Source organism: Pleurodeles waltl, chromosome 11 (genome assembly GCF_031143425.1).
Source record: "Pleurodeles waltl isolate 20211129_DDA chromosome 11, aPleWal1.hap1.20221129, whole genome shotgun sequence".
Lineage (NCBI taxonomy): Eukaryota > Metazoa > Chordata > Amphibia > Caudata > Salamandridae > Pleurodeles > Pleurodeles waltl.
In genome coordinates, this window is record NC_090450.1 from 812,577,450 (window position 1) to 812,599,772 (window position 22,323).

The following is a 22,323-nucleotide window of genomic DNA, read 5'->3' on the forward strand; positions in this document are numbered from 1 at the left end:
AGGCTTCAGGGAGGTTTTAGCTAGCTGCTCCAGCTCCTCACCTAATGAACTGGTGAGCCTTTACTAGGCGGCTGCCTCCTCAGCCACCCGCTTCATCAATACTCTTGATTGTTTGGGGGAAAGGCATATCTGGTTGCCCAAGCAGAGGCCTTCTTTCTTACAGTATTATACCCAGCGAGTCAGACTGGACCTGGCCACAGATTTAAACGGGGTCTTTCGGGACCACCTTACACTTCTTCTCAACGTGGGGAGTGATAACGGTAACCTTCACAGGGTATTTAAAGTTATCCGGTCTGGTCTTCAGCATACTTCTGAACATAGGGAAATAAAAACAAGTTATCTACCTGTACACTGTGGTTCTCGAATATTGACATCTTTCATATAGATTCACATGCTAGAATATTCCTAGTCATTGAGGTGAGACTCAAGCGGTAATAACAACTAGTAGTGTAATGCAAAGCCTAATGCAGTACAGCCAAAACCAATCAGATTGTAGACCAACCCAAACGTCAGAGAACAGTTCCTGCAGCATTCCTCTCCTTGTATATACGATATATAATATCAGACTCTTATTTAATCAATGTGATATGCATCTGAAAAAGGGAGGTGGGAGGGTTGTATGTGAATCTATCAACGTCAATAATGGACTACCATTGTTTACAGGTCAGTCAAATGTTTTTCTCCAGTATTAAATCTATCATAGATTCACGTTACAATCCAAACAGCAAGCAGTAACAAACGTGATGAGACATTTCTTCTGTGTTGTTATTCCTAATAATAACAATACCAATATGATGCTGATAATAAAAGTCCCAAATAACATTTCTAAAATTGCTCACCTCATTGAAACAAGTTGTGAAGAACTGCCTGACCCACTGCAGGTTCCTTATTGGTAGTGGCATCTGGACAATAGTGTCTAGTGAAGATGTGCCTGTTTGTCAAGGCTGCAGCTTAACATACATCAGGAAAGGAAACTCGAACAAAAAGAGTTTTAGATGTTGCCACACTTCTTGATGAATTAAGACATACTTTAACTGCAAGTGGCTTCCTGCTTTTTCACAGCAAAAAGATATAGCTGCTGATACCCATCTTGCTATGCTACTTCTAGACAGGTGGAACCCTTTCGCGGAGGTTCATAGGAAACTAGAAGCTGATCAGATTTTCTAAAGCTTTTTGTTCGTTTGGGCGTGGCCTGGCCCGAAACCAAGATTGCTTCAAGGCACTAAGGCTCTGGTGCACCCGGCCCTATTATGTGCAAATTTGGGCCCACAGCTGCATCCTGCTGACCCGGGGCCGAGGACATGCATCCCTGTCACCCACTGCACCACTGAACTGCCAACTTAGGAGATAATCCATGCCACGTGGTGCCAACACTGCTTGGATGATGGGTGGGGCCCAGCGCTGCCTTGGACGCCCATGGCAAAAGAGGCAGCGAGTGAGCCAGAGGCCAGAAATTGGCCAGTCTTGCTGGGTAGCCCAACTGAGCCTGTGATACGACCTACTAGCAACCTCCTACTTCCCTAGAGACAAGGAATGAAAATGTCACTTACCCAGTGTACATCTGTTCGTGGCATCAGTCGCAGTAGATTCGCATGTTTTGCAATAGCTCGCCATCTGGTGTTGGGCCAGAGTGTTACAAGTCGTTTTTCTTCGAAGAAGTCTTTCGAGTCACGGGACCGAGTGACTCCTCCTTTTGTCTCCATTGCGCATGGGCGTCGACTCCATCTTCGATTGTTTTTCCCCGCAGAGGGTGAGGTAGGAGTTGAATTGTAGTAATAGTGCCCATGCAATGGAGTGACTAAGTATGCACCTATTAAAGGTTGAGATGATACATATATAAATAATTGAAGGTAACTTCCAAACTGCTACAGGCTCCCGGGGAGGCGGGTGGGCACATGCGAATCTACTGCGACTGATGCCACGAACAGATGTACACTGGGTAAGTGACATTTTCAGTTCGATGGCATCTGTCGCTGTAGATACGCATGTTTTGCATAGACTAGTAAGCAGTTATCTCCCCAAAAGCGGTGGATCAGCCTGTAGGAGTGGAAGTAGTCTGAAATAATGTTCTTAATACGGCTTGACCTACTGTGGCTTGTTCTGCGGATAACACGTCTACACAGTAGTGCTTGGTGAATGTGTGAGGCGTAGACCATGTGGCTGCCTTACATATTTCTTGCATTGGGATGTTTCCTAGAAAGGCCATGGTAGCACCTTTCTTTCTGGTTGAGTGTGCCCTTGGTGTAATGGGCAGCTGTCGTTTAGCTTTAAGGTAGCAGATTTGGATGCATTTAACTATCCATCTGGCTATACCTTGTTTTGATATTGGGTTTCCTGCATGAGGTTTTTGAAATGCAATAAATAGTTGTTTAGTCTTTCTGATGTTTTTTGTTCTGTCAATGTAATACATCAATGCTCTTTTGACATCTAATGTATGTAGTGCCCTTTCAGCTACGGTATCTGGCTGTGGAAAGAACACTGGAAGTTCCACTGTTTGATTTAGATGGAACGGTGAAATAACCTTTGGCAAAAATTTAGGATTGGTCCTTAGGACGACCTTATTCTTGTGTAGTTGTATAAAAGGTTCCTGTATTGTAAACGCCTGAATCTCGCTTACTCTTCTTAGGGAAGTAATGGCGATGAGAAATGCCACCTTCCAGGTTAGGAACTGTATGTCGCAGGAGTGCATGGGTTCAAAAGGTGGACCCATAAGTCTAGTTAGGACAACATTTAGGTTCCATGAAGGAACAGGTGGTGTTCTTGGTGGTATAATTCTCCTAAGGCCCTCCATGAATGCTTTAATGACTGGTATCTTATATAGGGAAGTTGAATAGGTAGTCTGCAGGTATGCAGATATTGCTGCAAGGTGTATTTTAATGGAAGAGAAAGCCAGGTTAGATTTTTGTAAGTGAAGCAAGTAACCCACTACATGTTCTGGAGTTGTGTGTAATGGTTGTATTTGATTAATATGGCAGTAGCAAACAAACCTCTTCCATTTACTTGCATAGCAGTGCCTGGTGGATGGCCTTCTGGCTTGTTTTATGACTTCCATACATTCTTGGGTAAGTTGTAAGTGCCCGAATTCTAGGATTTCAGGAGCCAGATTGCTAGATTCAGCTATGCTGGATCTGGGTGTCTGATCTTTTGGTTGTGCTGTGTCAACAGATCTGGCCTGTTGGGCAATTTGATGCAGGGTACTACTGATAGGTCTAGCAGCGTTGTGTACCAGGGTTGCCTTGCCCAAGTTGGTGCTATCAATATGAGTTTGAGTTTGTTTTGACTGAGTTTGTTTACCAGGTAAGGAAGGAGAGGGAGAGGAGGAAAAGCGTAAGCAAATATCCCTGACCAGTTCATCCATAGGGCATTGCCTTGGGATTGTTCGTGTGGGTATCTGGATGCGAAGTTTTGGCATTTTGCATTCTCCCTTGTCGCAAACAAGTCTATCTGAGGTGTTCCCCAGAGTTTGAAATAAGTGTTCAGAATTTGGGGGTGAATTTCCCATTCGTGGACCTGTTGGTGATCTCGAGAGAGATTGTCTGCGAGTTGATTTTGGATCCCTGGTATAAATTGTGCTATTAGGCGAATTTGGTTGTGAATTGCCCAACGCCAAATCTTTTGTGCTAGCAGGCTTAACTGCGTGGAGTGCGTCCCCCCCTGCTTGTTTAGATAATACATTGTTGTCATGTTGTCTGTTTTGACGAGAATGTATTTGTGAACTATTATTGGTTGGAAAGCTTTTAGTGCTTGAAAAACTGCTAGAAGTTCTAGGTGATTTATATGCAGTTTTGTTTGATGTACGTTCCATTGTCCTTGTATGCTGTGTTGATCGAGGTGTGCTCCCCACCCTGTCATGGAAGCATCTGTTGTTATTACGTATTGTGGCACTGGGTCTTGGAAAGGCCGCCCTTTGTTTAAATTTATGTTGTTCCACCACAGAAGCGAGAGGTAAGTTTGGCGGTCTATTAACACCAGATCTAGAAGGTGACCCTGTGCTTGTGACCATTGTGATGCTAGGCACTGTTGTAAGGGCCTCATGTGCAGTCTTGCGTTTGGGACAATGGCTATGCATGAAGACATCATGCCTAGGAGTTGTAGTACCCTCTTTGCGTGTATCCTTTGTGTTGGATACATGCGTTGTATGATGGTGTTGAAATTTCGAATTCTTTGTGGACTTGGAGTGGCTACTCCTTTTGATGTGTCTATTATGGCTCCCAGGTATTGTTGTACCTTGCGCGGCAGAATTTTGGATTTTGTGAAATTGACGGTGAACCCTAGTTTGAAGAGGGTTTGTATGATATGATTTGTGTGATTTGAGCACTGTATTAACGAATGGGCCTTGATTAGCCAGTCGTCTAGATATGGGAACACATGTATTTGCTGCCTTCTTATGTGTGCAGCGACTACCGCTAGGCATTTGGTAAAGACTCTTGGTGCGGTTGTTAATCCGAAAGGCAGTACCTTGAATTGGTAATGTATTCCTTTGAATACAAACCTTAGGTATTTCCTGTGCGCTGGGTGTATTGGTATATGGAAATAAGCATCCTTGAGGTCTAAAGTTGCCATGTAGTCGTGTAGTTTTAGCAATGGCAATACTTCTTGTAGTGTGACCATGTGAAAGTGGTCTGATTTGATGAAAGTGTTCACTACTCTGAGGTCTAGGATTGGTCTCAGCGTTTTGTCCTTCTTTGGTATCAGAAAATACAGTGAGTAAACTCCTGTGTTTATTTGTGTGTTTGGCACTAATTCGATTGCATTCTTTTGCAATAGTGCCTGCACTTCTATCTCCAGGAGATTGGAATGGTGTGTTGGCAAATTTTGTGCTTTTGGTGGTATGTTTGGAGGGAATTGAAGAAATTCTATGCAATAACCATGTTGGATAATTGCTAGAACCCAAGTGTCTGTAGTGATTTCCTCCCATGCTTTGTAATAATGACTTATTCTTCCCCCCACTGGTGTTGTGTGGAGGGGGTGAGTGACATGTGAGTCACTGTTTAGTAGTAGGGGTTTTGGGGCTCTGAAATCTTCCTCTATTTCTAGGGAATTGCCCTCCTCTATATTGTCCACGAAAACCTCCTCTATACTGTCCCTGGTAACTGGACGGTGTTGCTTGTGAGGTGCTGGCTTGTGTGCTCTGACCCCGAAACCCCCCTCGAAAGGGCGTTTTACGGAATGTGCTGTAATTCCCTCTGCTCTGCGGGGAGTAGAGTGCGCCCATGGCTTTGGCAGTGTCCGTATCTTTTTTGAGTTTCTCAATCGCTGTGTCCACTTCTGGACCGAACAGTTCTTTTTCATTAAAAGGCATATTGAGATCTGCTTGTTGAATCTCTGGTTTAAATCCAGACGTTCGGAGCCATGCATGCCTTCTGATAGTTACAGATGTATTAATTGTCCGTGCAGCTGTATCTGCAGCGTCCATGGAGGAGCGGATCTGGTTGTTGGAAATGGTCTGTCCCTCCTCAACCACTTGTTTTGCCCTATTTTGTAAGTCCTTGGGCAGATGTTCAATGAGATGTTGCATCTCGTCCCAGTGGGCTCTGTCATAGCGCGCAAGTAGTGCCTGGGAGTTCGCGATGCGCCACTGGTTTGCAGCTTGTGCTGAGACTCTTTTACCAGCTGCATCGAACTTGCGGCTTTCTTTATCTGGGGGTGGTGCATCTCCAGATGTGTGAGAGTTGGCCCTTTTCCTAGCTGCTCCTACAACGACAGAGTCTGGTGGCAGCTGTGTAGTGATGAAAACCGGGTCTGTAGGAGGCGCCTTATACTTTTTTTCCACCCTTGGTGTGATTGCCCTACTTTTGACCGGCTCCTTAAAGATTTCTTTCGCGTGCCGGAGCATACCAGGGAGCATAGGCAGGCTTTGGTATGAGCTGTGGGTGGAGGAGAGTGTGTTGAATAAAAAATCATCCTCGACCTGTTCTAAGTGGAGGCTTACGTTGTGAAATTGTGCTGCTCTAGCCACCACTTGAGAATACGCGGTGCTGTCTTCTGGTGGAGATGGCTTTGTAGGGTATGCCTCCGGACTGTTATCTGACACTGGGGCGTCGTATAGGTCCCATGCGTCTTGATCTTGGTCACCCTGGCTTATGGTGGTGTGAGCTGGGGAGTGTGATGGAGTTCGTGCTGGTGAGACGTTAATCACGGGCGGAGGAGAGGGTGGTGGGGTAACTCTTTTCACCACTTTTGGTTGTGGTGTCTGTTCAGTTTGGAACTCCAACCTTCTCTTTCTTCTAATGGGGGGGAAGGGTGCTTATTTTTCCTGTCCCCTGCTGTATGAAGATACGCTTTTGCGTATGGTCCACATCAGTTGCTTGTAGCTCTTCCTCAAACCTATGCTTTTGCATTTGGGAGGTTAGCGAGTGCTCTTCTGTATAAGAGCCTGAAGCTGGGTCGCTTGCAGTTTGTTTCGGCATCGAAACTCTGTCTGCGTGTTTTTTCGGCTCCGAGGTGACTTTTTTCTTTTTCGGGGCCGAAACCTCTCAGCGTCGATCTTCTTCGGTGCCGCTGTCTCGGCGTCGAGCCGTGTCCACACCGGCATCTCGGTGTCGAGGCTTGTCTCCAGCACTTTCTCGGTCCCGAGAAGGCTGCGTGCCGGTGTCTCGACCGGAGTCGGACGACCTCGGCACTGTTTGGGCCTTTTTCGGTGCCGACGGTCGGTCACCGAATTTATGGGTGGAGCCATGGCTTGATGGCAGTGGCGTCCCCTGGGCCTTGTAAATCTTTCTCTGTGTGGTTTTCGACGTCTTACTCACGGTTTGTGTATCGTCGAATCCTTCGGAGTCCGATTCTTGGATCGAGAAGGTACCTTCCTCTTCCTGCTCCTCGAACTCTCGGTGGGCTGTCGGCGCGGACGCCATCTGAAGTCTTCTGGCTCGACGGTCTCGGAGTGTCTTTCGGGACCGGAACGCACGACAGGCCTCACAGGTGTCTTCACTGTGCTCAGGTGACAGGCACAGGTTACAGACCAAGTGTTGGTCTGTATAGGGGTATTTATTGTGGCATTTGGGGCAGAAACGGAACGGGGTCCGTTCCATCGGCGTTCTTCAGCACGCGGTCGGGCCGACCAGGCCCCGACGGGGGATCGAAAAAACTACCCCGAAGGGCACCGGAGCTCTTCGATCTTCGATGCGGTGTGGAATCTAAGTACGCCGATCCCGAACGCAACAATACCGACGAAAATCTGCCGAAATTAGCTAATTTTCCGTTCCGAAACTCGGAGCGACAGGAACACGTCCGAACCCGATGGCGGAAAAAAAACAATCGAAGATGGAGTCGACGCCCATGCGCAATGGAGACAAAAGGAGGAGTCACTCGGTCCCGTGACTCGAAAGACTTCTTCGAAGAAAAACAACTTGTAACACTCCGGCCCAACACCAGATGGCGAGCTATTGCAAAACATGCGTATCTACAGCGACAGATGCCATCGAACACTAGTTTATCTCATGCCGGGCAGGCAAGGATGTAGCAGGCTGTGTGATTGTTGCAGCCTGACAAGTTGGCAGACCCTTCTCAGACCTCCCAGGTTGCTGACAACATCTGCATCACCCTTATGGGCCCCATACCTGAAGAGCCTAGGTCGGCAGCCTGCTTCTGTGGTGTGCAAGACTTTCTGCTGCATCCAATCCGAGACGCCTTCACTGGCTAGTGCCACCACCCGACATTTGGGGCGACTCCTCCCTTTGCTGATGGTGCCACCTCCCTTGTGAGGAGTTTGGTGGCCCTGTGGCTGCACCCATCAGGAGTTGCGGGCCTGGTGGGTTGTGCTGTACATCGTGGGCAGGAGTGCTGCCACTGGAAGTCCCCTGCTCGGCCTGGGTGATTTTAGCCTCCAGCAGGCGGCGCAGGTTTCAACTGCTGTGGACTGAGGACCGGCCGCACCCCCTGCGGTGAAACACCACAGAGCCTGTCTGTCGCACTAGAGCAACAGTACATGTATAGTGCTAAAAAAGGTACAACATCCCATGCAGCCTCGTCACATTAGTTAATGTGCACTGCTCCAGCTGCCATTGATGGCCTGCACTGCACTATGGAGGGAGTGGACTCTACTGGTTGCCCCCCTCCACCATTGCCCTACATCCGATGTTGCATCTAGTTAACGTTTGCCCCTTAATTGGAGACACTTCCAAAAATGCATGATTAGTACGTTTTGGCGAGTACGGACTGTTGGGCGGCAGTCTCTACGTTTTGGTTGCTCTGGGGGTTGCACCTTGGAAACTCGTTCCAAGCATAGCTTGTGGGGTCTAGGCTCTCCTAGAGAGTATGTGCGGCCTCCTATGCTTGCTGCAGCTGTCCCACCCCCCTGGTCCTCTTTACCTGCAGGACTTATCATGATAGATGGACTTGCCCGGCCTGCGAACCCCCTCTTAATTGGTCCTGTGGCCCTCACACTAACAGGCATCCCCCCCATTTTATCTCCCTTGGCGACCTCTCTCTTTTTCTTCATCTGGCAGAATCTTCTGGACAGCAGGGTCCATCTATTTGTTTCATCACAGTGGCAAGTACTACATTTCCCCTTCCCCCAGTAGATCATGGTATGTGGGGCCCCCAAACAGCATAAGCAGCCATTCGACAAACCTATACTGGGTGAACACTTCGGGGACCATGGCTGTGATGGAGACCGGTGCAGCTGGTGGCTCTGACAAAGACCAACCCTCCGGCACAGACACAATAATAGCAGTGCTCAGCGCAGGGTTCCGTGAGATCTTAGACAGGTTTGACACCCTTGACAGCTGCTTGGATCGTATGGGGGGAGTGACTGGACTTCTATGACACTCGTCTGGATGGTGCTGAAAAGCGCATTTCCCGTCTGGAGGACGGCACCACCACAGGGACAAAACGCTTGGAACAACTGGAGTGCTTCCTCAAACCAGATCAAACAAACACAAATGATGGACGGAATGCAGAACTAGTAAAATATTCACCCCCAGTCACAGATCTGGGTTTAATCCATCAATTCTTTTGCTCACCATGCCACCCCAGTTGAAACCTAGCCATATGCAAATCAGTCTTGTCCCTGTTCCCCATAGGAACAGTCCATCCCGAAGTGCTAGGCCGGGTCCTCCCTGGACTGGAAACAAGCATCCTGGGACCAGTTTCAGGGTATCACCCCTCATCAGGTAGGCTAGCTTGAGTCCAGTGGCACAGTGAGCACGGGACCTACATCTGGGTACACCCGGTGCACTTAAGATGAAACTTCGTCCAGTGCTCACTGCGCCACTGGACTCAAGCTAGCCTGGCTGATGAAGAGTGATACCCTGAAACCGGTCCATATTGCTTGGTCCAAACTGGGGTGGCATGGTGAGCAAAAAAAACAATGGATTAAACCCAGATCTTTGTGACTGGGGGTGAATGTTTGCATTGTTCAGCATTCCGTCCATCATCTGTTCATTTTGCATTTGTCGCCCTAAGTGGGAAGGGTATGCCCAGACGTGGGTCCTGTGCTCACTGTGCCACTGGATTCTAGCTAGCCTGGCTGATGAAGGGTGATACCCTGAAACCGGTCCTAGGATGCTTGTTTCCGGTCCATGGAGGACATGGCTTGGCAGTTCGGGCTGGACTGTTCCCATGTGGAACAAGGTCAAGACTGATTTTCACATGGCTGGGTCCAAACTGGGGTGGCGTGGAGAGCCAAAAAACAATGGATTAAACGTAGATCTTTGTGACTGGGGGTGAATGTTTGCCTTGTTCAGCATTCTGTTCATGATCTGTTCTTTTTCCTCAAACCAGAGGTCATAAAAAATGGAAGCAGTCATCAAAACAACCTTTGTATACTGGGGGTGGCTGAGTCCACCAACACTGGTCATCCAGACCACTTTGGGAAGCAGCTGTTGTCTGAACTCCTCAGACACCAAAACTTTACCTCCACAATGGTGGTGGAAAGAGCACACTGCTCGCAGGGTCTGCGTCCGGCTTCTGGAGCACGGCCGTGGCCACCAATTGCCAGACTTCTCAATTTTCGAGATTGGGACATTTCTCTAAGACTGGCTCACGATAAAGGACCCTTGCAGTCACAGGGATCCGAGAATTCCCCTTTTCCCAACTTCACCATGGCAATCCAGGTTGCAAGTTTGCAGATGCTAAATCGACACTTCACAAGTTGGGACTGTGCTTCATAACGCTTTACCCTGCCCGCCTCCGCATTCATGTACATGGCAAACCCTGATTTTTTGGCATGCCAGAAGATGTTCTCACCTTTTGCAAGCAAAACACCAAAGCCCCCTCCCCACCCCAGCGATCTAGTACGGACTATTCCCTCCTACCCCCGGACCCCCACCCCACTGCAAGCTCTGAACTATTCTCATTAGAATGACCCTGATGGAAGCCCCGAGCAGATTTCATAACCCCCGCCATAAACCTCTACTACCTCTATTTTTTTATTTTCGTTTCGGACTACGATATACATCTCACCTCCCCCCGGATCAACTCTGGATGCAGACACTGGCCCATCACTGGACACCAACTACTTACACCATCAACAATGTGGGTCGGAGCACCGTGGCGCTGTCACCCCCCAGTGGTGTACACATTTGACTTGTATTTTGTTTGTCTAATCTTTTTGTATTTCAGGGTACTTCTATTGGTTCACCAGGTTTGTTTCCTGTAGTTATGTTTGCCTACTCCTGCTTTACTGCACATCTCATGAGCTAGTCCAACACAAGTACATTTTGCATCTTCATTCCACTCCCACTTACTCATGGTACTGCCACACACATACGTTGACCTGACTGAGGAAATCACACTAGTGCATAAAACCGTCCCCTTTTGACACAGCCACACACACTGACGAGGATGGGCGATTTGTATTCGTCGCAGGTACACTCATGGGACACGGCATACTCTTGGCAAATATTGATGCCTCAAATGTTGACGTGCACATGAACTACGATCATATCTGACTGCGGGACGATCTCAAATTACTCATAGATCCTATGTAAGACATGACAGTATGGCGCTACATGATGAGCTGTTCCAAATGGAACTACAATCGGCGCTAGTGGAATAATTTGAGTTCAATGCAGGCCCAGGTTCCTCATATGCTACTCTCTGGGAAGCTTTCAAAGCATACATCTGTGGCCTATGCATTGCAAAACACGTAGGAGTGCTTTGTGATATACAAGTCTCCATCGTATGTAGATGCATCAACATACTATGGACAACGACGGGACACACACATCTCGAGCCCCCCATTTGAGTGCAGAAGCTACTTTATTAACCAGATTTCGTGATCTGCCAGATCGTGAGTGTAGGAAGCTGGCTCTTTATATACTGGACCAAAAATAGGTACACTCTGTAAAGAGTCCAAGCAAACCCCAAAGGAATTACAGAGGCACAAATGACTCCCCAAAATGCTTTCTTTTGTGGTAGTGTGGGCGAGCAGTTAGGCATATCACAGGGTAGAGCTAAGCATGTATTTAACACATAGGCAGTAAGTGAGACACACTCAAAGAAATCCAACACCAATTTATAAAAATAATACTTTTAGAAATTACCAAGATCAGCAGCTTTGGGTGAGTACTTTTCGAGTTATGAATTCTTAAAATTTTCAAAAGTTGACAGTTCAATTTTTGAAGTGGTAATGTTATTCTATAGTGAAATCCATATACTGGTACTTAGCAGTGACTTACAAGATCAATCTTCTGGATTTGAGGTAAGTATGGGGCAAGGTCCAAGGCAGCACCAAGAGGTCACTTCGGGAGGCACTGGGGCGTCCGGGTACAGAGGTGCTTATTAGGGTTGGGTGCCCAATGTTATCTACTGGGAAAGAAACAGACACTACATACAGGCACTTAGCAATGACTTACATGACTGTTGTTTTGGACTTGAGGTGAGTATGAGGCAAGATCCAAGGCCACACCAACAGGTCACCTCCGGGGGCTCTGGAGCATCCGGGCACAGAGGTGTGTTACCGCATCGGGTTTCCCATTCACTTCCATGGGAAACGGTCTGGTCACAAAGTTGTTGCAAGCTGGGCCTGCAAAGTCAGTCTGGGGGGACCCACAGGGGGGCTCAACCCTTGAGGTCCTCGGGTACCTGGGGACAACATTGGACTACTCCTCTTCAGGCTGTGGGGCTCGGATGCAGTGTGGTCTTTTGGCGTCAGGTCCGGTGCTGGAGTTATTTGTGGTTGGAGGGAGAGGTCTGCAGAAACAGGCTGCAGACACCATCAGAAAGTCAGCAGTGGGCAAGCACAATATAGGCTTTGTCTCTGGAGGACCTGGGAACCATGCTGGCACAGCTGGCCCACTTCAGCTCGGGTGAGGCCGCTCAGGTGCAGTGGTGCTGTCCAGCATCTGGTTTTTAGCAGTTCCGGTCCTCAGTTCTTTCGTGGGTTGCCTGCAGATGCATGGAAGCAGCTCCTCTGCTCCAAGGGAGTTCTTCTTGGCTATTTTCGAAGCACTGGCAGCTCTCCTGGTTTCTTGGAGGCTTCAGCAGCAGGACAGGTCACTTGCTTCTAGAGGGTCAGGTGCAGCATCCAGGCCGGCAAGGTTGTGTCAAGTGAGTTGTGCTCCTCCGTTCTGGAGTTCAGCAGGCTTGTGGTCCACTACTTTTGTGCCCAGTGAAGATCTAAGGTCCTAGTATCAAGGGTCCCCTAAATACTAAATTTAGGGTGCCTTAAGGGAAGTGAAGAGCAGCAATCAATGGGCTACTTACCCTTGGGGTCACTACACCCCCTAGATTACCAATTCCTTTTAGGAGTGGGCATCACCCTGTCCTAGAGTTCCCACTCCCACCTGCAGGAAAAAGCCCTTGTTGGCATGGTTCACCCCCCCACACACACGTTTTGCCTGGTGTTGATGCCAGCTTTGACTGGGAGTGTGTTGGGATCCTGCTAACCAGGCCCCAGCACTAGTGTTCTTTTCCAAAATCTATACCTCTGTTTCCACAATTGGCACACCCATGGTACACAGTTAAATCCCTTCTAAAAGGTACACATGGCAGCAAGGGCACTGGGGCCAGGGAAGGTCCCCCAGGGTTGCAGCATGTATTATGCCACCCTGGTGGACCCCGCACTAAGCACATGCACACTGCTTTTACCTTTTTCTCCCAACCAGCACACACAAAATGCAAAGTCGACATGGCACCCCTCTTAGGGTGCCATGACCACAAACCACTGCCTGTGGCATAGTTAAGTCACCCTTATAGCAGTCCTTACAGCCCTAAGGCAGGATGCACTATACCACAAGAGAGCGAATAGCTGCATGAGCAATATGCCCCTACAGTGTTTAAGTCCATTCTTAGACATTGTAAGTGCATTGTAGCCATACTGAGTATATGGTCTGGGAGTTTGTCATTACGAACTCCACAGCTCCTTAATGGCTTCACTGAATACTGGGAAGTTTGGTATCAAACTCCTCAGCACAATAAACTCACACTGATGCCAGTGTGGGACTTATTGAAAAAAATCATCCAGAGGACATCTAAGAGATGCCCCCCTGTATGTTAGTCAAACTGCTAGTGCAGGACTGACCAGTCTGAGCCAGCCTGTCACTTTCAGACAAGTTTCTGACCACACGAGGTGAGAGCCTTTGTGCTCTCTGTGGCTGGAAACAAAGTCTGTCCTGGGTGGAGGTGCATCACACCTTCCCCGCTCCAGGAACTGTAACATCTGGCGGTGAGCCTCAACGGCTCAAGCCTCTTGTTACAGTGTCCCAGGGCACTCCAGCTAGTGGAGTTGCCCATCCCCCAGACCAAGACCCACTTTTGGCGGCAAATCCGGTGGGAAAATTAGGGAAAGCATGGAGGAGTGACCACCACAGCTAGGACCACTCCTAAGGTGTCCAGAGCTGAGGTGACCCCCTTCCTGCAGATTCCTCCATCTTGGTTTGGAGGACAGGGACCAATAGGGTTAGGTTTGTGTCCCCAAAGACAGTGGACACAAGAAGGGTGCAGCCAACACTCAGGGACTGTAGCCACTGGCTACTGCCCTCTGACCCCTGTAGTATCTCTAAATACAGGATTTAATGGCTCCCCTCAACCCAGTTCATCAGATTCCTGGAAAACTCACAAGAAAGAAGGACTGCTAAACTGAAACCCCAAAAGAGAAGAAGGAAGACGAAAATTGACTTGGCCCCAGTCCGAGCGGCTTGTCTCCTCTTTCAGAGAACCTGCAACAAGAAAGCGATGCATCCTGTGGGTCCAGAGAACTTTGCCAAGCATCCAGAGGACTGCCTGCATCACTGAGGACCAAGAACTCCCATGGACAGTAGCCCTATCCAAGAAGAAACTACATCTAACAACTCCAGAGCATCCCCAGATCCGCAAGTCCTGACCACTCTGCACCCGATGCCCACGGCCCGTGTCCAGGTGGTCCAACCGACTACAGAGGATCCCCAGATGATTACGAGCAAGTATCCACCCTGGGCTGACCTCTCCTGTCCCCCACGACAACACCTGCAGTGTGAATCCAGAGGATCCCCCCTGACTGCAAAATCCCCAGACGAAGATATCCATTGCCAAAAGGTACACTGCACCCGCAGCCCCCTGGCCTTGGGGAACCCAACCTCTGATGCAGCAACATTCAGCAGGCGGCCCTCCTACTTGTGCGGCCTGTGGTTTTCTGAAACTGACCCGTTGGACCCAGCTTGCAGCATCAAGGTGACTTCTGGGGTACCGTCACTGGAAAACATTGGGAATCCAACGCTATGTTTGCACCCTGCACCCGGCCGCCCCTGTGCCGCTGAGGGTGTGTGTTTGGTGCTTACCTGTGGCCCCTCCCCGGTGTTTCTCCTCCATTCTCCCAGGTCTGCCCTACGAAGACACGGGTACTTACCTGCAAACAGATCTGAAACCGAGTCCCCCAGTCTCCATAGGAGCCCATGTTAAATTTGCTGAACTTTGACCTCTGCACCCAGCCGGCCCAGTGTTGCTGGTGGTGGGTGTTTGGGGTTAGCTTGAACCCCAACCTGTGGACTTCATAAACCCCGAGACTGGAACGGTAAGGCGTGTACTTACCTTCAAAACTAACTAACTTTTCTTTCTCCAGGAACTGTTTCTGAAAATTCAACTTTTAAAACAGATTATTGTCAATTATTCAAAAAATGTATGACTTGCAAATTCGTATCAAAGTAATATTGATTCATATGTGAAATACTTATTTATTAATGTACTTACCTGCAACTTGAATCTTGTGGTTCTAGAAATAAATGAACAAAATATATTTTTGCTATTTATAACAATTGGTCTGGAGTTAAGTCATTGAGTGTGTGCTTTTTCTATTGTCTGTGTGGGTGTAGAACAAATGCTTTGCACCACCCTCTGATAAGACTAACTGCACGTCCACCCTACCACAAAAGAGTACTAGTATTATCTACTTTAGCCTCTGATAAGTGTCTCGGTCACCCCTGGACTCTGTGCACACTTTATCTCATTTTTATATAGTGTATACAGAGCCAGCTTCCTACACCACCACACATAAGATGGCAGAATTCCTGAGGCTGTGTTCATTTCAGGCTGGTCACCCTAGGGGTGTCTCCAGACTGGAAATGGAACACACCAGCTGCATAGCTAATTTGGCCCTGGGTCAAGGGGGTTAGCCTTTACCTTTGAGGAAGGAAAGTTCTGCATATCAAAGGCAGTGGACTCCTTTAATGCTTCCTGCCTTTCAATTCAGATTTGCAGGCCATCCTTTTGGGAGGGGCTTTGTTTCTGACCTCCAGAGAGCAAAGGCTCTCACCCTTGGGAGTCAGATTCTCATCTGTTGGTGGGAGACTGGTTAGAACTAGTCAATTAGCTCACCAGCAATTGGTAGGCCTTCAGGGGGCACCTGGGAGCAACAATATTATTTAATGGCACAGTGTCAGTTTGGTCATTCTTGGTATCATGTGGATGCACACCTCCCACATTCTAAACCAGAAATAGACCTCTCTGCCCCCTACTCCACTGTCAGCGCTCCTTGATCCCACAGATATTCAAACTCTGACCCCCACCAGTTGGGCCCAGAGGAAACGTCTGCGTCTACAGAGGCAGACTCATATATTTCCCATCCCTCCCATTGCTGAATAACACCTGGTTACCCATTACCCAGGAAAAGCTAGTACAGCATACATTAGCACACCACAATTTGCAAACATTTGGCAACCTATTGCCAGATGGCCATACCCTACCACAGATAATTAACCCATATCCACTAGCCCCGGATCATTTAACCCCGCTGACTCTGGTTGTTACACATGAAACAGGGCAGCAACTAGTATCAAAGCTATATCACACATGCATAAATATCACCCCTGACCCTCCCCCAGATAGCAAAGTCAGGGCTGCCTGGGAGGCAGACTTAGGAAGTCCACTATCGGACAAGATGTGGCCAGTTTGCTGTGCGCAAACCCACTTTATATCTCCCAATCGTCACCATAAATGTATACATTTTAAGTTTTGGCATCCAGCTTACACCACACTTGCCCTTCTGGCCCACTTTGACCCCAAAAGAACTTCTTATTGCTCGAATGTGACCTCCCCGGCACAGATTTTGCACACATGTCCTGGATGTGCGGACATCTTGAATCCTTCTGGTGTTCCAATTTTTCCCCCACACAGCCCAGATGATAGATACAACTCTTAGCCTAGCAACGCTTATAACGGGTCAGGAGATGTCTGTGACGTACCTAAAAGTGTTTGTTGTTTTAAGGCTATTGCAATTCTACTAGTCAAGCAGGAAACAGCCCTTCATTGGGGAAGTAGGTACCCACCAACAGTCAAAAACTTGTTTGACACCTTGGTCTACTGCAACAACACAAGGGAGTTATACTTGTCAGTACAACCCACTACCAGCAGACCAAAGAATATATGGCAACCCCGGCGGTCTTACATGCTGACTGTGGTGGGAGATGGAACAGACACTTGAATACAAACATCAGCCCCGCACAGACACCATTTATCAACATACCATCGCTTCTGAACCTCCATCACTGATCCCTCAAGGAATGCACCCCTCCGATTATACATCTATTGTTACACTGCTCCAGGATGCAAGTTAATAACACTTTACATCTTTCAAATTTGACTCAAAAGTAAACTATATGATATGTGCAATGTTGTACGCATCTCTTAACTTTTTTTTGTATGTGAGGAACATGACTACCTCCATCTTTTTTTTGTTTGCGGAAAATGATAAAGTTATTTTTTTTTAAAACAAAATAAAAACATTTTGTTCACTCAGTATAGGATTTCAAGTACCTTTTAACACCCAGAGTAAGAAGAGCTCTTTCTGCTGCATTGGATGGATTTTGGAAGCATCCTTTTAAAACAATAGGTTCATTAAGGTGAAAAGCTGTTGGCACTTTAGGGATGAAATGAGATTAGTCCACAGGATGACTCAGTCTTTTTTAGATTGGAAGTACAGCCTTTGTATTGTAAATGCCTGTATCTCACTAATTATCACAGCCCATGTAAGGGCCAACTTCCATGACCGATATTTGATGCAACCTTCTGTATAGGCTTGAAAAGTACTCAAATTATTTTAGCCAGAACTGTGTTTAGGTGCCAAGTGATCAGTGTTTTTGGACTTTTTGTTTTTAACACATAGGTTAAGCTCCAAACAATCCTCATAAAATTTATTTTATGAGCCTATCGGACCACAAAGATCTCTGATTCCAGGATCTTCTGAATATTGATATTGATGCAGGATGAACTTTGATTGGCCTGTGCAATAGGCCAGAGTGAGCTAAGCTGAGTACCTGTGCTGAGGTTGAAGACAAAAGATGAGAATTAGTCTAGGCACACCGATTGCAGAACCTTAACCGTTTTGCTTTATATGACTTATTTGAAGATTTGGCTCTTGCTTTCACAAATGTCTCAGAATTGTTGTTATTTTATTCAACTGGTGGAACTCATTGTATTCAAGAACCAGGCAGCTACATTGAATGAGTCAGGTGATTCACCCAAATTCCTGATTTTTTAAGCAGATCTTCAAGGAGTCTCGCAAATGGGAGCTGTCACAAATAAATCTTTCAAGGATATTCAGGAAGTGCGAAAGGCCAACTGTGGACCTATTCACTACTCCACTCAGTCAAAAATGGCAGTACCATGCAGGTAGGCTTCTCCACAAGGGATTTTGTGGAAATGCATTTCAGATTGCGGGACAGGAATCATGGCATATGCCTTTCTGCCAGTTCCTCTGATTCTGCAGATCCTCAGAAAGTTGAAGAGGGAACCGTGTCGTATTTTGCTAATAGCTCCATTGAGGCCAAGACAATTTTGGTCTGATGTATTCTCATGTCAGAATAGTAACACATTCCACTCACACCAGTCTTATGATTGCTTTCTGCTATCAGTGCCATACATTTTGTAAAATTTTTTGGAGCAGACTTTAACACGAAAGGGAGGACTTTGAATTGATAGTGAGATCCGGCCACCCTGATCTAGATACCTCAGTTTGACATGGATGGGGACATAAAAGTAAGTATTGTGCAGGTCTAGAGATGCCATATGACACAACTATCTCCTCCCCCTTCCACCCACCTCAGATTAATTAAAGGCAGAATATCCGGCAGCATACCTGCCTGGAATGATTGTTTTTTGAGGCATTAGTTGAACTGTTTTAGATCAAAAAAAACTTATACCCACTTCCCATTCTTTTTCTATAGGAGGAAGGATTTGGAGTAAAACCCTGTGTTTCTGAAAGCCTGTGGAACTTCTTCAAATGCTCCCTTGACAATATGTGACTTAAAGTTGTCTTAACAGACCAATATGTTGAGGTAACTGCCTGGGAGGTGGATTCAGAGGAGGTTTTGGGATAAATTCCAGGGTATGGCCCTGTCCTATAATGTCCAATACCCATCGATCTGAAGAGAAAGCTCTCCAATTGTCATAACAGCTGTAAAGAGTGTCTCTTACAATCATGGGTGCTGCCTGTAAAAGGGGTGACTGGGGTGATATTTTTGTCACTGCCTTCTGGAGTACTCACGTTCCGAGCCTGTACCCGTTTTTCTTCAGCTTGTCTGGAGTAAACTGCAGCTGCTGGTATTCTATATTGCTGTGAAAGATTCTGTTGATATCCGTGTTGGGCTTGACGGTAAGGCTGATGCCCAATAGAGTGAAAACCTACTCTAAATGTGTAATGGTTTCTGCCCCTGGCACCAAGAAATGCCTGAAACCTGCATTTTGTAATACCCACAATGATCTTGCAGTCTCTGTATCAGCTTTAATTAATTGGAGTGCACCATTTATGTGTTTTCTAAAGACAGTTTCTCCATTGTTAAGCATATCTAGTATTTTTGGCTGTAACTCTGGGTGAAAAGAGGTTGCCTTCAGCCAGCCTTGTCGTCTTCAGACTGTTACTCCAGTCATTTGTCTGAAACCAGTCAGAGCTGCATCTTCTGCATTGCTTTATCAATCATTTCAGATGACATTCTTTCTCCCTCCTGAAGTTTAGGCTTAGTTTCCAGATTTTAGTCATCAGGCAGGTAGTCTATAAACGTGTTAAGACTGACTACATCTGGTGATCGTATCTTCCCACTATGGCTAAAGCACTGGACACTCGTATGGTCACAGCAGCTATAGTTGAAAAACATTTCCCTATATTATCCTATCTCCCACCTTCTTTCTCAGGAGGAGCTGAGCATGGCGTGGTAGGGTTTTCACATCTTTATGGCACCACCTGCATCACTACTGAATCTGGCTTCAGATGACTTATCAGGCAAGCTGGAGAATGTTATGGGTCCCTGTTCTGCTTGTGTAGCCTAGGAATTACTGCTGCAACAGTAGCTGGGTTGTACATGGTCTTAAGGCCTTTTGCCTAAATGTACAAGTTACTTACCTTCAGTAACAATATATCTGGTAGGGACATATTCTAGTTTCTGATTTCTTACCTTAGAATTTTCCCCAGATGTAAGACTGGATCTGGAGATTTTTCTTCGAGTAGTACCTCTGCGTGCCGCAAGGAGGCGTCGGTCGACGCTGCGGGCGTTGTTGTCGACATGATGATGTCATGGTCGTATATAGGCACCACCCCTGTGTGCTGTCATCAGTTTTCTTTCACGACTTTCCACGCCATTAGCGTGTAGCAATGAACACTGAGAATGGTGTGCTAAAAGTAGGGCCCCCCTTAAAGGGAGTTCCTGTCCCTAGAAATCAGTTCGCAGTGCGGGGAGGATGGGTGGGTCGGTAAATATTCTGCAACTAGAATATGTCTCTACCAGATATATCTTTACCTAAGGTAAGTAACTTGTACATCTGATAGAGACTTCTAGTTACCGATTCCTTACCTTAGAATAGATAATAGCCATACCATCCACGATGGTGGGCTGCGACGTAAGATCACACCAAAAAGTCCTGCAGGACCGAATGGTCAAAGTAGCTGTCTGTCCAGGCAGTAATGCTTGGTGAACATATGCAAAGATGCCCACGTTGCCGCCTGGCAGATATCCAGGACTGGAACTCCGCGTGCTAACGCTGTGGTAGCAGCAGTTGTTCTGGTAGAATGAGTGCGCAAACCCTCAGGGGGTTGCTTAGCACATTTTGGTGCAGAGGAGTACCCATCGAGAGATTGTCCTCTTCAGCTCCACCCTGCCTTTCTTTGCACCCCCATAGCCCACAAAGAGTTGATCGTCCACCTGGAAATCTTTGATATGATTTAGGTAGAACGTCAACGCTCTTTTTGAATCCAGGTGTGGAATCTCTTCTCCTCATGAGAGGGATGTTGGGGTGCGTAAAAAGTGGCAAGGTGACTGACTGGCCTACATGAAAAGATGTCACCATTTTGGGAAGGTAGGAAGCCCTGGTACGAAGCACCACCTTGTCAGGATGTACTGCAAGGAATGGTGGCTTCGAAGGGAGAGCCTAGAGCTCACTCACTCTGTGAGCAAAGGTGAGGGCAATCAAGAAGGCAGTTTTCAGGGTCAAGAGCCGTAGAAGACAGTTGTGGAGCGGCTCAAAAGGATCACACCTCACACGATCACCCCTAGTCATTTTTGGACTAACAGCAACACTTTTGTTGATATATTTTTGATGAGTTTTGAATACGTCAAAGGATGTCCTGAAAGACTGGATTCAAACCCTGCGACTCCTGTCACCAAATGATGTCTGTGATAGATCCGCACCTCGTCTACCTATAGTGTTTGGAGCGCGACCACGACCCGAAGTCGTGCTCAGAGTGTCGAGCCATGAACCTGAAAGCTTTGAGGGAGCGGTTCCTGAAGCTCATGGTGGCCTGGTATTTGACTCCGTGTTGCTCCCGGTCTTGTTTGAAAAGAAGGTCAGAAGACCAGTTGCGGAGTCATCACCACTCCTCCTTGTCCAAGTCATCTGGTCGGTTGGGTCAAAAGAAGAAGTTGAAGAAGGCCAAACAATCTTCGACTTCGCCCCATTGCTCTGACGACGCAACGTAGGAAGAGCATAGACTCTCTAGGCCTCCATCTTTCAAGCCTCCGTCTGTGTCTGCTCTGCACCTCCCCGACTTTCTGGGAGCCAGTGCCACCCCTGCCCAACTCAGAGAATTTTATGAGGCCATACGCCTCATCTTTGGGCAGACCGACCAAGCCTCGGCCTCTTCGGGCCCAGGGGAGTCCCCTCGGGTTCCAAGTCAGAGGCGTCAGCCTAGACTCCAGAGGGCAGCTCTGGATCCGTTCCCAAATCTGTCCCGGCACCAGTCGTGCCAATGCAACCTATCCCAGTGTCTGGACAGACATCAATGCTCCCGACGTCGGTGGGGCCCACAATTGACGCTGATCCTATACTGATCCCCCAGTGACCCGGAGACGTAAAGGCGTTGCTCGACAGTGATTCTGTTTTCCATGGGCTTTCCTGGGCCCAGGGCGGATCCTGACCCTATTCCTATGGGTACGGATATTGGGATAGTGTAGAGGGGTCGCTGGACACTTTAGTATACCAGCTTGACCCTGAAATGGACTAGGCTCAGGATTTCGGCGACGCCAGCGGGTTAGACACCTCTTCCCCCTCCCATGGCTACGGAGGAGGGCGCTTCATACTCTATGGTGGTGAAAAGGGCTGCTAAAGTTTTGGACCTCAAGCTTCCTTCTGTGGAGGTCACGACTAACCTCCTGACCGAGGTGCTTCAGCCTGAGGCCTCCAATTCGGAACCCCTTCTTCCCTTCAATGAAGCCCTTACGGACGTCCTTCTGAATACCTGGTCCAAACCCAGCACAGGGGTGCCTGTAAATAGGATGGTTGCCCACTGCCATCAGCCAGCGCCAACTGACCCAAAATTCCTGACCCAACACCCTACACCTGAGAGCCTTGTCAACCAGGCTTGGTCATCCTCTGGCATATACCCTACTCCCTGAACAGGGAATCAAAAAGACTGGATAACTTGGGGAAGAAGATGTTTTGTATTGCCAGTCTAGCTATGCGGTCTGTGAACACTGCTTGACT

General features: G+C 47.6%; 1 protein-coding gene across 1 annotated transcript in view; it reads right to left on the reverse strand.

The window, feature by feature from the left end:
- Positions 1–22,323, reverse strand: part of ASCC2 (activating signal cointegrator 1 complex subunit 2) — a 378,910-nt gene that overhangs the window by 60,127 nt on the left and 296,460 nt on the right. The window lies entirely within an intron of this gene.